The sequence below is a fragment of the Bactrocera latifrons genome, unplaced genomic scaffold, assembly GCF_001853355.1.
Source record: "Bactrocera latifrons isolate USDA-ARS-PBARC rearing strain unplaced genomic scaffold, ASM185335v1 scaffold_529, whole genome shotgun sequence".
NCBI lineage: Eukaryota > Metazoa > Arthropoda > Insecta > Diptera > Tephritidae > Bactrocera > Bactrocera latifrons.
This window is the reverse complement of record NW_017537189.1, coordinates 50,901-68,799: the sequence shown is the minus strand read 5'-3', so window position 1 is coordinate 68,799 and position 17,899 is coordinate 50,901. Positions and strand designations below refer to the sequence as shown.

The 17,899-nt window shown below is 33.1% G+C and overlaps 1 long non-coding RNA gene across 1 annotated transcript; it reads left to right on the top strand.

Annotated features, from left to right (window-relative positions):
- The first annotated feature begins 424 nt into the window (after positions 1–424).
- Positions 425–16,007, top strand: LOC108974090. Its single transcript, XR_001993785.1, has 3 exons — positions 425–702; positions 6,118–6,202; positions 15,584–16,007. It is a non-coding gene; the product is annotated as an uncharacterized LOC108974090 (long non-coding RNA).
- Positions 16,008–17,899: the final 1,892 nt, after the last annotated feature.

Below are 17,899 nucleotides of genomic sequence, written 5' to 3'. Positions count from 1 at the left end.
TTCACTTTTCGAATTGTATATTCCTTTAGCAATCTTGGGAACGCAAACATCTATGTTTTGAAATTGTAATAAAGTACCTAATTCTGTTCGTTCTTGTAATGGCGCCGACCATCTTATGCCATGGTGAGTAAAATTGAGTGTTGAGCTCATTGATGCGTACTAATTGATCAGCTTATTTGGCTGCTTTACAAGTGCTCTCCTTCTACTAATATTGCCATTGCCGGCGGCATTTTCGCTAGTTTTCTTCACCATATACATAATTGCGTACATATTGCCTTTTCCTTTGCCCTTTTCTTTATCTTTATATCACTACACTTCACCACTTTTCACCCACACACTGGCAAATAATATACATATGTATTTCAAGAAATTTTTAGGTGCTATAAAGTGTATCCACCTCGTTCGTCTAGGATCCTTTGCATTCGTAGTTGCTTCCATTCATAGCGATGCCCAGGCACAGCACAGCACAAAAAACTTTGCAGCGATTTTAAGTGGAAGATGTATTGCGAACGTGTGTGCGCACTTGAAAGTTTGCCATAATATGAAGAGGAAACGATAGCTGCTTTTCCATTTTCTTTCATATTTTCTCGTCCAAACGTGACATTCTTAAGCCCAAGTAGGAGAGGCTAAATTAAGTTGTGCTGGTTTCGAAAGAGGATGTAGAATGAACACTTGATGGAAACGAAACACAGCATCTTCACTGTGAGTAACCTTAAATAAAGCTAATTCAGATCTTTTATTCTTTTTGTATATTCATTTTAAACATATTATATAAAACAAAAATATACGTACATTCATATAGGCTAGTTCATTAGCTTAATACCCAACAGAAAGTAGTAGATTTACATTTCGAGTCTACGGTTTAGTTAAAGTATGTGTCCAAAAGTTATATACTCGTAATTCACAATAAATAAATAGCGAAGGATTCTGTCACTTTCTAATTGGGAAACGAATGTATTTTTATCGTTATTAATAATGGAATCTTTCCAAATACAAAAACAAGAACTTCACTTAGTTTTTGAAAAGTAACTAAGTGTTGAAACTTGGTAATTACAATTGTATTTATATTTATAATATTAATATATAAAAGAAAATTGTGTTAGTTACACCATTTATAACTCAAGAACGGCTGAACCGATTTGGCTGAAAATTGGTGTGGAGGTAGCTTAGATCCAGGCTAAGGACATAGGATACTTTTTTTTTCTTTATGTTAAAATTGAACACAATTCATAAATACAAAAATTATATTTCAAATCATATTCAATTCAAAATTATATTCAAAAGCATTTGGTCAAAACTCATGTTTGTAGGAGTCATTAAAATTTTTAATTTCTTCAAAAAACGAAATGCTTTATGATCCATTTTTTTGTAAACTTACACAAGTTGCTTCACAAAAATTGTATATCTCTTTAACTAATAGCTATAATTCAACTAATAGAAATCATATAGATGGTAGTAGTAGTATTATCTATGTATCAGCCACAGTGAAGCGTGGACGGGTCCTCTAGTTTACAATAAAAATACAAAGTTTTAAAACAGACCAGACATTGAAATAATTTTTATTATGCCAGCGGAAATATTCCATTCAATGCCCAATAACTGCTTGAAGTACTGGAAATTTATTGTGATGTAATATTGCTTTCAATTTGACAGACATTGGCGAGCTGTATACTGTGAAGTTACTCCGACAAATTAAACTATTAGGCAAATCTTAGCCTCTTTCTTTTATGAAATCCTATTTACCGTTTTGGACATAGTAATGTAACATTACAAGATAAGTATGAAAGTGCATATGTTCACAGATATTAGCGTTATTAGAGTTATCGAATTTCATACACATGAAAATTTTATTAATTAATATGTGTCAATGAGAGGATAACAAGTCTCGCAATTACAATACATAAACCACCATTTCGGAGACCGCATTGTGTGAATTAATAATAATAATAATAAACATAATGCATGTACTTTCAAATTTGGTTTGCACTATCATAGCCACAAATTTACTTTCAGCCCTTTACGACAGCTCTACTGAACCCAATAATACCGTTTTAGAGCCATAATAAAATATAATTAAAATTTCTTATGTCTGAAATAGAGTTGGGAATATTTCTGATAGCAAATCTTATTTATTTATACCTTAGTAGACGCTTTTTATTTTTTTATATGGTTATAACAATGAACAATATTTACTGTTCTATTTTAGTTAAAAAAGGTTGTAAATTATTGAGGACTTCAAAGCAGTCCTTGCGTTTACTTGTTCTGTTTATATACATAGTTAACTCTGTATAACTGTCAAAATTTTTTGGCAATGCTAGCAAGTTTATATTTCGACATAATACATAATTTGGAAAATCTATCGTTTAATGTGGTTTTGAGTTTCCAGCTTGGACAGTTCGTAAGTTTTACTTACATACTATTCTTTGATGAAGCCTTCGAACGTGATTTGTTTTCAATTACTTGTACTCAACTGCTAGTACCTGACTTATGTTAGGTTTTATTTTTTGTGGCCTACTTCCAGGCTTAAGTTTGCAAAGTATTAATTTCCATATAAACTTTGATTAAAAAAGTTGCATTTATCATATAACATAAGAATTTAAGAAATGTGAAAGTCATAATCGTCTTCTGCGCAGTAAATAATAAAAATGTTAAATTGGGAGTTATCAAAAGGAAAAGCAAATCTGTTTATAAAACAAATTTTATTTGAATGTATGAAAAGCAAGTGTTTCGAAAGCAGAACAGTTCAAAAAACTTCCCAGATGATTCTTCCTCGCATTTTTCCAGAAAAATTCAACAATTGGCCGTGACCGTTTAAACTTTACAACTTATTGAAGACATGTAGTTCAAAGAACGTCATGTAAAAAGTATAAGGTTGATCCCTTCCGTATAATACATAAAATCATGGTTCGTCCATTCTGGTGATATTGAGACTGACTTTCCTTCGTATCACTTTCCTACAAAGTACTCAAGTTTAGATGTGAGTATCCAAAAAACTAGCTCTAGATAAGTATTGCTACTTCATCTTCTTCATCTTCATCTTATCTGAAATATCTTTTAATTAGAAAAAATTTTCTATTTAATGATCGAAGATCGGCAATGAATAAATATATTTTAACATCGTACACATGAAACGACTCTTCAAATTAACCACTACTTTACACAGAAGAAAGAGATATAACAACATAAACAATTATTTGTGCAGGCGAATAGAAAAACCTCCTAATTGAATAGGTTTTTATGTATCTAAAGATTATTAACCATATATATTGTACAAATTACATTAATATGCATAGATAACCTCAAAGCTGGAGGATGTTTTACTAGTGATCTTGGTTAGTTATTAAACAGTTATTTGCAAACGCAACGAGCTGCCAACCACAGATGTAAGATTTATGTCAAAAAGTTTCACACAATACGTGATTTACTAAAAGTATATTGAATAAACGAAAAATATCCCTGGATAAATTCAAGAGCGCCCTCCTTAAACGTTACTAGCATCAAGAACAGTAATTTTACGGGTCTGTTAGAGATATTTGGTGATGATAACCAACCAGTTACTTTGAAAACTACTAAAACCGAGATAATTCAATAATAAATAGGTCAAATAAAAATATCACTTGCAAGATGCTGTGGAAGGGCTATGGAGGAGCCGTTTTCATAATTGGATAATGGGCGTGGTACCGCCAACTATTACAATAATAAATTCAATACGATTATTTACCTTTACAAAATATACTAAATCCAACACCAATAAAGTTAAATTAATAAAGCCTTGCAGTCCCCAAATACCCAACAAGTGGATATCAGTGCGTATAGCCGCCTAGTATAAAATGTATCTTCATGAATAACGGTAAAAATTTTCTGATAATAGTGCGCTTTTGTGCTCAAAATTGAAAAAATATAAAAGTATCGAGCTAGTTGATTTTGTACCGAATATAGTATAGAAATGTCAATTTGTGTATAACGTTCATAAAATCAGCGTTAGTTCTTTTCAAATAATAATGTACTCTTATGCCCAAAATGAATAAAGTCGGATGAATACTTCATTAGATATAGGTTTATGTACATACATAGACGCATATGATCAGAATGACGAGACGAGTTGAAATCCGAATGTTTTTCAGTACTTCCGTCCATCTGCCGTCTTTTTGTGCATGCTTTAAATTGAGTAAGCATGGAGACATCTTAATTACACTTGGTACACGTGTTCCTTGTTAAAAAAAAACACAGAAATCTTTCGTAGATGGGCCTTATCGGACCACTTCCACGCCCACAAAGTACCATTAAGCAAAAGCCTATAAAGTGTCATATATAAGCACTTAATTCAGATATATTACTGTAATTTGACGCAGGGAGCAAGAGGCACCTGCGCGTTAAAAAATGGGCGTGATCCTGTCCTCTTATTGACTTAATGTACGTGCCCATAAAACCACTTAAGCCACAATAACCAAATTCACTGAAGACAAATCCCTTAAGCGTCCCTACCAACATTGTAAATATGCATGAAACCTGATCCAGCCCCCATACAACGGTACTGTTAAAAATTACTAAAAGTGAGAAAGAAAAATAAAAGAGACAAAAATAATAACTATGCCAGAACATACACTTTCACGCCAGAAATGCTAAGAAACGGTCTTATAGGAGGCGGGGTACATATCGGACGATGACCGAAGCACTGCCCACCTTCAGGTAAAATCGCATATCTCGGAACCGATTTGGACTAAATTTAGTACATCGCATTCCTCTTACACTCCTTGTCACCAAAATGGGCGAAATAGGTCTACAACCACAGCTGATTTCCATATAACACAGTTTTAAATACCATTTAATTTTTTCGCTTTCTAGTATTCAAATTAAGCATCAAGGTAAAGAGATAAATCTTTGAGTGCTGCCCTTGCAGTATACCTACTTATCACCAAAAATTAAACAAAAACTGTTGAAGCTCCTAGGTACTAAATGGAAAAACCTGAAATCTCTAATATACCTTCCGATTCTCTGGGTGTATAAACGAGACCTTATATAATAACATAATAATATAAAATCCAGCAGTTGTGCTGAACCCCTATTAGTCCTTCCTTACTTATTACCATTATGTTAGTTAGCAAATATACATAAGCATGTTCCCGGTTATTACACATTTTAAGTCTAAAACTTCTTTCTACCCGTCGCAATAACTACATTAGTTATATTAATGCATTCAACTGATTTTACATAAATATAATTATGTTAGACAAGTCTTATAGAAAGTGACTATTGCTTCACTAACGTAATTGTAACAAGAATGTCAAACTACAACCATCTACGAGCTCAAACTTTTTTGTTACTAAGGAACGCTTATACCAAGTCTCATCAAAATACCTCAGTTTTTACTCAAATTGCAACTTGCATGGAAAGACAGACAGTAAAAACTGTCAATTACAGTTACATGCCGCCAGATCGATCTTCCAATCATATTAAACTTACACATTTCTTAATTATTAATGACGTCTTATCAGAACTTTGTCTTAAATAATCTGAATTTATCACAGGCAAGAAATGAAGATTTTTAGAAAACTGGAATTTTCGCAATCCATCCTTATATGGTTTTAAGTTCAGATACATACATTAATAATTGTAAATAGAATCATTTAATGATAAACAGATATTTGTCCAGTGAACTAAAATTATTTGGCAATAAAGTCTCCGTTTCCATAATTTATTTATATCCACACATCGTCCAATGTAGAACTTTTGAGACAATTCTCCGAACTTTGTATCTAACTAAGTATTTTTGAGAGTTTTATGCGAAATATTGGTCCAGGATTAAAAACAATAAATGAGTGACAAAAATATTATAATTTCACATGTATTACACATTTTTTTCTCTGTTTCCGTTTTTGGAAGCTATTGCCGTCATTGCACGTATGAACTTCGCTTAGACGGCTAAAGACGCAAGCGCTCGTCAACGTGTTTGCAAATGCGAAAGCCGAATAAGCCAGTAAGGTTAGAACTTTTTCCTATGAAAAAAAAGTGAAAATTTTTAGATAGTAGAAATACAAATATACATATGTATGTATGTATTTAATTTCTATGAACTTAACAAATATATTAATTTAAAATACATTTCATTTCTTACAGAACACAAGGTGTCGAGGTGAGGAATTATTTCAAAGTGAATGTCTGGCTGGGCGATTTGATCAACCACAAAGGACTTTGTAGCGAGGTAAATGGGGTTGTTACCTGTTTTCTTAATTTCACTTATTTAATTTAAAATTCTAAGGTTAAACACACAATAGCACATAGAAACATGCTTACACAAATCATACATAAAAAGTAAGGAAAAGCTAAGCTCGAGTGCATCCAAACGTTTTATATTCTTGCCACTTGCAAGAGTCAAGTCTAGGGAAAGTTGCAAGAGGATCGGAGTCCTAGTAATTATATATAATATATATATACAACTTATACATTTACCGACATATTCGACATATTCGACACTATTTACTATTTGGATGTTGGGTGTAGTTTCGATTTTATTTATTTTTGCCAAGACTAAATACTATTAACATGAGATTCGATAAGGTACCTCACATCTCATCAAAAATCACCCGAATGTTACATATATGTATGTTTGTAATATGGGTGTAAATCACGTTTTCGCCCAATTTTAAATACATACAAAGATACACTGTTATCAGCGGAACACACTCTCTCATTTTCATTGACATAATTCACATGTTGGGAAGTACGGTATTTACCCGGTTCAATCCGATTTTGACAATTAGACATACCATTGATTTTGAATTGTGTTATATGGAAAGTAGGCATGGCTGCGTTCCGATTTATATAGGAAAGTGAGAAGAAAGTTGAAATCTGTTGGACGGTTACGGAATTTGCAATATATTATACAAATCATAAATAAAATATGATATGTTATAGCACTACGCTATATTTATATTATATTATTGCAATTTTTTGTTAGAATTCTACCTTCTTGTAGTTTCATAATTTAGAACTCGTTGACACAATTATAAATTGAATATTTAGCCAACGATAAGATTAAAATAATAACTAGTAAGCACTTAATTCTTTAAATGTGTTTAAAATAATACGATACACCAGTGGCAAATCTCGGAAGGATATTACTTTTGGTGTAAATACTGCTGTTGCAACTTTGAGTAGTTGGCATGCAAACAGCGTCGATGTCAATAACAGTACATATAGCGGTTGCCGATGTATGGAAACAGCTCTGTTTTTATATTTCATACAGGAACTCGAAAACCAGAAACAAAACTGCGCTCACACATACGATACTTATGACAAAATCATATATCCTCCGTGTATGGTTATGCACTCATGTACATACATACAGTATATATACATATGAGAAGTCGAGTTCTACATTTTTGAATTCTGTTTGCACAAACAATAAAAATTGTGTAAGTCAACATTACACGTTCGTATATACGGGTGTGTAATCCCGCCACTGTAGTAACTTACACGCTATGCGCTTTCGGTGTTGTTTTTGCTCTTAATTTTATTGTTATTGTTAGTGTTGCCGTTGTCATGTAAATTATGCCAATTTCGTCTTGTTTTCCATTCAAGTGCTGTTAGCATGTGAAAAACTCTTACATTATACCCCCGACAATATGGTAGCCACTTCCGACTGCGACGATGGCCCCACAGTTTGCTTTAACTCTCGAGATTATGAAAACAAACATTTTCGCCATGCAACTTGCTCTTAGTTTGCGCTTGGTTGCGTTAAATCGGCTCCTGGCGTTGCCAGCTCACTGACTTCTTGCATAGTTTTAGGCATATTAAGCAATAGTCTGGTGGAATTCAATACGAACGCAGTTTAGGCTCTAAATTATTAATTATTTTTTTTTATTAGTTTAGAATTTCATTTTCTCAAAAAGTAAGCTGGAAAACTAAAGTTCGGAAAGAATATTGAAAAATGTCAGGTCCCTAGTTTCATGAATTTCGCTAGCAATTTAAAGCGGGTTCCTTAAAGAGTCTTATGAAGTACAAACGAGTACATAACTTGCCTACAGAAATAGTATAATCGAGAGATTTCGGAAAGAGCTATTAAATAATCTTACGAAATCGGTGTCGGTCTAGTAGTTGAAAAAATGTTCTACGAATACTTAAAAAAAAATCTCCTGTTACTGACTTTATTTAAGTGGGATATCATCATCATCAGATGTAAATAAAGTCAATAACAAGAGATTTTTTCTTAGACCGACACCGATTTCGTAAGATTATTTAATAGCTCTTTCCGAAATCTCTCGCTAAAAGGAAACTATGGAATTGAATATATAATGTATTGTAATAAAGAAATATAGTACTCTAACTACTAAGCTACTCTTATAACAGCACCGCACACTAGGTAAAAAAGGGATTTGTATGATCGTCCTTATATTAAAATAAATATATCTCCTAAAATATTATTGCATGAGCTTTAAATGCTGTTTGCAACCTTTGATGTTACAAAGGCAACACGAACGCTAGACGATCCCATAAAAAACTAATTAAACTGCCATAGAAGTTGAAATGTTCTAAATATAAATCGAACGGAGCACGTTATAAGAAACACACACTAATTTTTGTCGAGGCAAAGCAGATGGTGGCAATATTTTACTCAATTGCACTTGAAACAATGGAACCGGCTAAAAATATATTAAAAATACTAAGGGAAGTAAAATGTTAGTGAATGCACATTGAAAAGTTTCAATTCGTTTATTTCTTTTCGTATTTTCATTTTAGAAACTTTTTGCCAACTTTGCTATTTCACTAACAAGAATTGGAACCGACAAACAGGGAAGTTAGCTTTGAAATTTGACACTGTCGTTGTTGCTATTTTTATTCTCTTGCAACTTTTTGGTACAGAGTATTATAGTTTTGTTCATCTAATGGTTGTACGTATCACCTAAAACTCATCGAGATAGATATAGGGTTATATATATATAAATGATCAGAGTGAAAAATCTGTCCGTCCGTCCGTCCATTCGTGTAAGGTATAACTAAAAGTGTAAGTAAAAATTGATAATCGTATATCTCAATGAAACTTGGTCTGTGGGTTCCTTGATACAAACAAAATTTTCGAATTCGTTGTTGGGCGTAATCGGACCAATACGGCGCCTACAATTCGGCATTAACCGAAAGCCTATAAAGTGCCATAACAAAGCACCTAATTAAGTTATACAACTCATATTTGGCACAGGGGATTGCAATAGCCAGGAACACCTGTGTGAAAAAATTTTCAAAAAGTGGGCTTGGCCAAACCACTAAAGCTACAACAACTAAATTCGCTCAGCACGAACATTACAAGAACTCCTACCTAGGGTGTGAAATGTGAAAATGGTCGAAATCGGATGAAATCCACGTTCACGACTATATAGAGGTACCGTTGAAAACTACAAAAAGCGATTTAAATCAATAACTAAATGCGCCAGAAACACAAAAAAGCTTGCTACCGAGATGGTCTGATAATGCTTAGTAAAGTACCGATTTCGACAAAATTTAGTATATACTACAGGTTAAAGTTTGCACGAATAATGCTTTTCGTGTGTGTCACCTTATTATCAAAAATTGTACCTATATTTGACTTTTTATCAAAAATATCCGTGAATGTGTGAGATATGTAATGGAAATTCAGGGGTAGTACTCCTCTGACAATGGTATGCGTATATGTTAAAAATGGATTGCATCAGGTCAAATCTTCCCTGAGCACTATATATCTAATATAAAGATTTTCTAACTTCCCGTTGACTTTGCACCGCATATATCGGTCAATATACGAGCTATTTCAACGATAATAAAGAATCTTGTTTTACTCATAACAGTGTATCTAATAATATCAGGATTTTCGAATATTCGATTTACTCTATATGTTTAGTTTTTTAGTTTGTGACATGTTAATTGTATGTGGTTTTAGGAAAAATAGATGAAATCGAGTCGATACTATCCCAACTACCATATACTAGTACATATAATGGTTTTAATTTTTCTAACAAAAATTCTATGTCTGTCAGTATAAGAGTTATATATAGTATATTTTTATATATAAAATTGCTTGGATTTCGATCCTCAGGTTAAAGTTTTATACCTTAAAGTATTTCCCTGGCTTTGATTATTGAAAGTTGCAAGGGTATAAAATGCTCGGTTGCACCCGAATCTATTTTTAATCCCTTGCTTTTTTTAAGTTGTTTGTAGCAGTCGCGCTTTCTGACTAAGCTACACTACTTTCTTCTTCGTGGGTTTGTAAAGTATTTAAGTGCACTTGACTTGGAATTATAGGCAATTTAATATAGTTCCGTAGCCTTTTTTCTTGTGAAAACTCATTAAAATTGTTTAGTAATTATATTTATCTCCAAAAAGGAATTAATCATTAATTTGTAAACTTATTAATCTATTATCATTACCGTCCAATGAGTTCTGTACATGGAATTAAAGTTTCATAAATATTGGGTATATGGGGCACAACAATGAATTATTCGCTTCCGTTCTGGAAATTTCAAAACTTCGATTTACACTGATGGAATAATGTCTTTAGAAAAAATGGCAAAAAGTGGTCGACCAAAATTATTATTTATTTATTAGTATAAATATAAAAAAATAAGTTGAAATTTTATTGGAACCTTATCCAAACATCTGTCAACACATATTCAGAGCTCTATGCTTGTAAATATATCTTAGTTAAATAAAATATTGATGCTCCAGTAACATAGATATTTCGTGAAATTTGAGCACTCTCTGTTTGGGTAATAAAAGTTATTTTAATGATCTTATATTATTCGATGCAATGAGATATATTAATGGTTTTAGACTTATTTATTATGACAATTAATCGATATTAGTCATGTTCACGACTTTTTAGGCTTTAATTCTACTAAAATTAGTTTGAACATTTTGAATGAAGAACAAAGAAAAAATGTAAAAGCCATAGGAAAGCAAAACAAACTTTTCAGCGTATGAAGAAAAGAAGTGCTATGGTAGCAATGAAAGTGTAATAATACTAATCATAATATTTAAATAAAACTTTTGAGCCTACAACTTAGTCAAAAGTTACTTTGAATTTCATATAAGGTGAATATGAATGGTCTTAAGATTTCGAATAAGTACCATGAAGTGATGATCCTTCTCAGAAGCTACACCCTCGCCTGACATCCAACGGGCGCGTAAAATTATATGGAATGGATGCGGAATCTTATAGAACATTTCATTCTTTACTTACGGTCATTAAAAACATGTGTACCATAACGCCCAAAACCAAACTCATGGCCCTAATCATGCTCAAGAACTTAGTAAATCAGATATGAATGTAAATATATTCACGTCGTCCTTCTGTAATGACATTTGTTAGTGGGCGATGTTGTACTAAATGTCATCCTCCTTCGAAATTCCGCTTTGGCTGTCTTATTGCTCTCGATAAGTTGGCCGTACATCCAAGCAGGACACCAGTTCCCAGCACTGGTGACATATTCTTCCGAAGTGCAATTGCGTTTTTTACAAACGCCTGCTAGACAATTGCTATTGCAATAGCTTGCAATATGTAATGCAATCTATGTGAGCTCGAAGTACATGTTTATTTATGTATGAATGCCCATAAAAGTACATGACTCGTTCGCATATATGTACATAACTGCATTCACCAAAAAAAAAAATTTAATGCAACTTTCAACGCAAATTGTTCGGCCATTTACATATGTACATATACTAGGGGATCCGGCCGCGTTTTATACTATTCAATACAGTGAAATTTCTATTTACGAATAAAGGCGAAATGTGTTTGTCGGTATAATAATCCAAGGGATTGTACAATTGTGTTCTAGTTTTCAATATGTTTATACCAATAAATTTCATAATAACGAAATTAAGGCTCAATGTTTGGTTACCAGCGCTTCTGACCAGTTAATAGAGTTGTTCGCTTATTAGATTGAACTTAATACACATCAACAATGTCCACGGTTAATGGAGATGTCCGCTTAATAGTACGTCCATTTATGAGAGCTTTTATTGTATTCTTTATTTATGAGTTGTCTTAACTATCCTATCTTTTAAGTTGGTTCTAACTAGACACAGTGTGCTAAGTTTTACTAAAATCGGTTCCCCAGTTTAGGAGTCCATTGCGGGCAAACAACGTGACACGTACTTTTCATACTTTTTATATATTCATACTACTGACAGACACTGTCACGCGTTGCTGTGATTAAATTTTTTGTTATATTACATTGTTGTAAGCCCAGGGAACAGTTACCCCTTAATACAATGAAATTATTGTGTACGAACAAAGACGGAAACGTTAAAGCTGGTATAAGAATCCACTAGATTGGTATTTGACAGGGAAGGACTTTTGATACGATTGAACGAAATTCTCATACTATTGACTTTGTTAAGATTTAATACAAAAGAATTAATTTAAAAATAATTTTTTAAATTTAAATTTCTAACAAATGGTTTTAAATCTAAAAGAATAATATTCAATATTTTGAACAATCAATACTTTTAAATTAAGTTTAATTTAGCACTAATTGGTGCACAATATTTTTTTTTTCAAATCTAAACCACAAATGGACATTGTTTGGCCTTGACTATTGTGTACTTCCTTAATTTTTGCTTGAGGAGATCTCACAAGTGCTCTTTATGGTTGAGATGAGGACTCTGAGGAGATGTTCGCAGCAGATTATACAGCAAACAAAGCTTTTTTTTTTTAAGTTGTTGTATCTACTCAGATCCATAACTGTCTCTATAAAAATCAGATTTCCTAAGCCAATTGCTGCCATACACCCTCACACCATTATTCCGCTTCTTCCATGTTTTAGCGTGACGACTAGATTTTCATTTTTAAATGCTTCTCCGTTTTTCTACCATTACAACACTTTTCTTGATTCCAAAAACACAGAATTTACATTCGTCTGAGAATGTAGCGTGATATCAGACGTCTGTTGGCTTTAAGATTCATTTGCAAAGGATATACGCTTTTGCCTATTGACTTCTGAAATCATGGGTTTATTACGTGTATCTCTGCTGTAGTAGTCCGGTTTTTTATGAGACGAAGTATTTCGAAACCGATTTGGAAAAGCTCTCCTTCACTCTCACTTACTGAAATATCTTTGCTCTTCTGTTCCATGTTATTATGAAAACAAAATTATATAATGTTATTGTCTGGACATTGTGGAAAAGATGAATACTAAAACAGCCCATTGGTAGTCGCACTATCTTGCATTCCATGCATCAAAAAATTGTACGCAAACTTTTGAGTGACATTTTTTCGTAGAACTAATTTTAACATTAAGACTAAGGTATAGTACGTTGTTGGAAAATTATTTAAGAAATATATTTATAAATGACCGAACAATTCGGGTTGAAAGATCATTTTAAGATTATTTGGGGTGTACGCTGTTATACATATTCGAGCGAATGTAAATATGTCTAAAAAACTCAAGTTAGAAAAGTAAACTTAATTTTAACTCTCATTTCTTATTTGGAACGATTTGTTTAAATGTTCAACATTTTATATATTTCTATATATACCCATCGGTTGAAAAAGTAATTGCTTTTATTTCATGGTATCTTTTCATCGACTGCCTCGAACATATTGTATCACTCAATGAACGATTTTAAGACGATGAAACGTCTAGGTCATCCAAATGACAACCTAAATTGCATAAAATCGCTCGTGGCCGGGCAACACGTTTTTTATTCTTTATAACACATCACAAGCATTTTTTCTTATTTCTTTTAATTTTTGGAATTCGTTGCATAATTGTAATTGCGGTCAGTTTCAAAAGAGTATTTACAATATTTTCAGAAATATGAATTTTATTTTATATCTTCTGTAGTCTTATGTTTAGATGAAAACTCTTTTAGGCTCTCAACCCGGTATTTGAAGGTGAGAGTATTGTCTTCTTGTTCGAAATGTTACGATGCTATGCGATTCGATGTTCCTTTTTCGTGTTGAAATAGCTCTCGGTTTCAAATTAAAATTTACATTATGTTCGGAAATTTGGTTTTATTATCTATATTTAGTATATAATACGCAAATATGCAAAATATAATAGGAATATTTAGAAAATTGTAAATAGGAAGAAGAAATAGCTAGTGAGAAGTATTTTTGTGCACCACGTACATAAAGCTTACAAGAATTGGAGAATGCGAAAGAAAATGCAGACAATTTTTCGACTTAAGCTGCCGGACTAGCGTCGTTCGTGGCTTTCCAATAGGGATGGTATGATTTCTAAGAGTCGTTTCGTGCTCTTTTGGCATTTAATTGTAAGTAGTAATAATGGTGCGTTAAATAAACAAAACAGTCGAAGCCGGTGTGAAGAAAATCCATAAGTTGTTCCCGAACAACCATTACCTTCACCTAAATTGACAGTTTGAAGTATTTTTTGGTCTGGTGGAATTATCGGCCCGCAATTCTTTGGAAACGAAGTTGGTGGCCCCGTTACTGTCAATGGAGAGAGGTATAGATCGGTGATAACCATTTTTTTTATGACCGCAATTGGAAGAAATTGATTATGGCACCAATCGAATTATTACGAGAAAAGTTTCGAGATACGATTACTCTCCTCAAGCTTTAGAAGTCAATATTGAATGTGATATTCAGGTCATACATCTTGATTTAGTGGAAAAAGTACTCGAAAACCAGTTTGTTCTTTGAAAATAAGTCGTGGAGGCCATTTGAATGATCTCATATTCAGAACTTAATTGTATCAACTGTACTTCACTTTAAATAAAAAATATTTGAGTTTCCTTAACATTTATATATTTATTATATATATATTTTTTTTTATTTGGTTGTAAATCTGGCAAGTCAAAAAAAAACAAAACAAAAAAAAATGGTGTAGAACTTCTTTCAATTTGTTGAAATCTTTTGTTCATTGTCAACATTAATTGGTCGCCGTTACAATAGTTCCCATTCTTCCAATTGCCGAATAACTTCTGAAGCTCGATTTTTGGAATAGGCTAGGCTGGGGCATCATTACGTATTATTTTAGGCCGAAAACCCACTAACAAATTCTTTGATCCATTTATTTTAATAAACGAAAATCAACATGTTCATAAAAACAGTCCAACCTTAGCGGCTACTAAAGACAAAGTAACCAGCTGAAATTTCATCGTACTTCAGGGGCTTGTAGTACATCTACATAACAAAATAAATCTATAATTGGACTAACCCTTCTTTTTTTGAACACACTTCGTACAAAGTCAAGGAATTGGGAAACTGCTTATATCATAATATGGAAATACAGAAATCATTCGGACATAGTGTATATCAAGCGCTGGGAATACGAAAAATTTATTATCTCTTTTATATACATATGCCGTTTTTGAAAGAAAAAACAATTATATTAAAAGCTCTTTAAAAAATTAAAACATCTTGGCAACCCATCCATATAGGCAAGTTAGGCATATGCCTAGTTCGCAAGAATTTTGAGGGAACATTTTTGCAAACTTTATTTACATATTTTATTTATAGTTTTTATTAAAAAAATAATAAATAAAATTACCTTTGTTTTATATATATAAACCGGGGTTTTCAATAAGATCGCTACAAAAGTTAAATAAAACCAAAATGGGATATCAATAAAATTCTTTATTCCAGTGAAAGTACATTTGATGACATTATTTATGGAACTGGCCATCACGGCCACGCTTGCAGAAGACCATACTCTGAACCCAATTTTCGACGGTTTTTAAGTATAAACCGGCCGATAATGCAACAATTTCATGTTCGATATTCGTATGAAGTTCATCAATCGTCGCAGGTTTGCTGGCATACATCATTGACTTGACGTAGCCCCATTGGAAATAGTTTAACGACGTCAATTCACATCACCGAGGCGGCCAATTGACTGGACCATATCGTGAGATAACAAGTTCACCAAACATTTTTGTGTGGATTGCTGCCTGACCCATGATGCATGTTCAGCCCGAAGTTAAATGAGCCTCATCGCTAAGGATGATTTTTCAATGAAAATCCGAATAATTTTCAAGATGCTGCTCATACCAATTCACGAACATAAGACGATTCTGACGGTCAAACGGCTTCAGTTCTTGCATCAATTTGAACTTGTAAGGATGTAGGCCAAGATCTTTTCGCAAAATTTTTTACAACAATGCCACAGAGATGGCCAACGCTTGAGAACGACGTGTGCGAGACCCATTTGGGTCTTCCTCAATTGATACATTCTCGACATTATGGGCACGGGAACATTTTGTACTGTGCCTGTGGATTCAAATTTTTCTACTACACGCTTTAATTGTTGACTAATGTTTGGCAAACATTACTGAGGAGAAATTTCAAAAGAGCGGGAAATTTTAAAAATAGTTTCTATTTTGACATTATTGATATTTTCTTCAATTATTGAAAGATACGATCAGTTGAAACAAGTTGCTAAAACTTTTGGATATCTATTTAATATTGATCAGCTATATAGTTGTACATATACAGCCTCGTTTGAGCACTGTAAAAAATGAGAAATGTTATTAATGTTATTGCTCATAACAACACTCCACTGCACATTTTATATTAAATTTGCTCATTTGCTGTACAATGTGTAAATCAATAAAGACAGACAGGCTTGGCAACGTTAATCTGATTTTTCAAATTAAGGGCAGAAAATATATAAATATATATTTGCTGGTAATTGTAATACTTTTTTAAAGGGATTAGTTTTGGCCCAAAAAATTTTTGTTACCGAAATATAGATGAAAATTAATGTTAATTGAAAACTTTAATAAGGGTATATGTTATTTCTAAAAAGTTATAAATTTTGTTGTTATGATAAAATAGGCTGAGAAAGGGCGCATAATTTGGCATTTACGTGGGGAGGAAAATTGTCTCGGCCCGGCCCTGTGGCTACTAATTTTTGTTGCCCAAACTCGTAATTTGTTGGTGCTCTCTCAACGCGCTTTGTTTTCTACTGCGTGAAGTAATTATATGTATGTATGTTGATTTTAGTGCAATTTTGGGTTTTTTGTTGGATATTATTGTAGTGACCTTACCGCAAGTAACGGTATGAACAGTTTGTAAAAGAAGTTAAATGTAAGTACTATTGGTGTGAAATTTGTTTAAATTTTCGGTCCAAATTTAAATAAAAATACTCGTAAGTATATGGAACAGTTCACTGTTTGTTTATATTAAAGAAGGTAAATATTCGCATAAATAAAGTTAAAACCTGTCTCAAGGTCTCAAATAAATTTTTATGCAGTAATGTAAGAATACGATTGAAAAATGTCTAAAGGATCATAAGGACTATGATTAAACAACTCGCAGCGGTCAACCAATTTTAATAAAAGAAAAGGAAATTTTGGCAGATCAGGCATTTCGTGGTCGATAAGAAAGTAAGCACCTCTCAAATTCGATGTTTAATGTATCTTCCAGCTAGTACTCGATGCATCCTACAAATCCTAAAAGCAGAAGTCACGAATCGACAAAAAAAATGAAACTACTTATTTTTGGGACATCTGGGAGCAATCCGTCATATTTAGTGACGAGAAAGAGTTTAATTTAGAAGGAAACGGCGTGTTCAGTATTCTTCTTCTTATTTGGCGTAGACACCGCTTACGCGATTATAGCCGGGTTAACAACAGCAGCGCGCCAGTCGTTTCTTCTTTTCGCTACGTGGCGCCAATTAGATATTCCAAGCGTAGCCTGGTCCTTCTCCACCTGGTCCTTCCAACGGAGTGGTGGTCTTCCTCTTCCTCTGCTTCCTCCGGCGGGTACAGCGTGAAATACTTTCAGAGCTGGAGTGTTTTAGTCCATTCGGACAACATGACCTAGCCAACGTAGCCGCTGTCTTTTAATTTGCTGAACTATGTCAATGTCGTCATATATCTCATACAGCTCATCGTTCCATCGAGTGCGAGATTCGCCGTGGCCAACGCGCAAAGGACCATAAATCTTTCGCAGAACTTT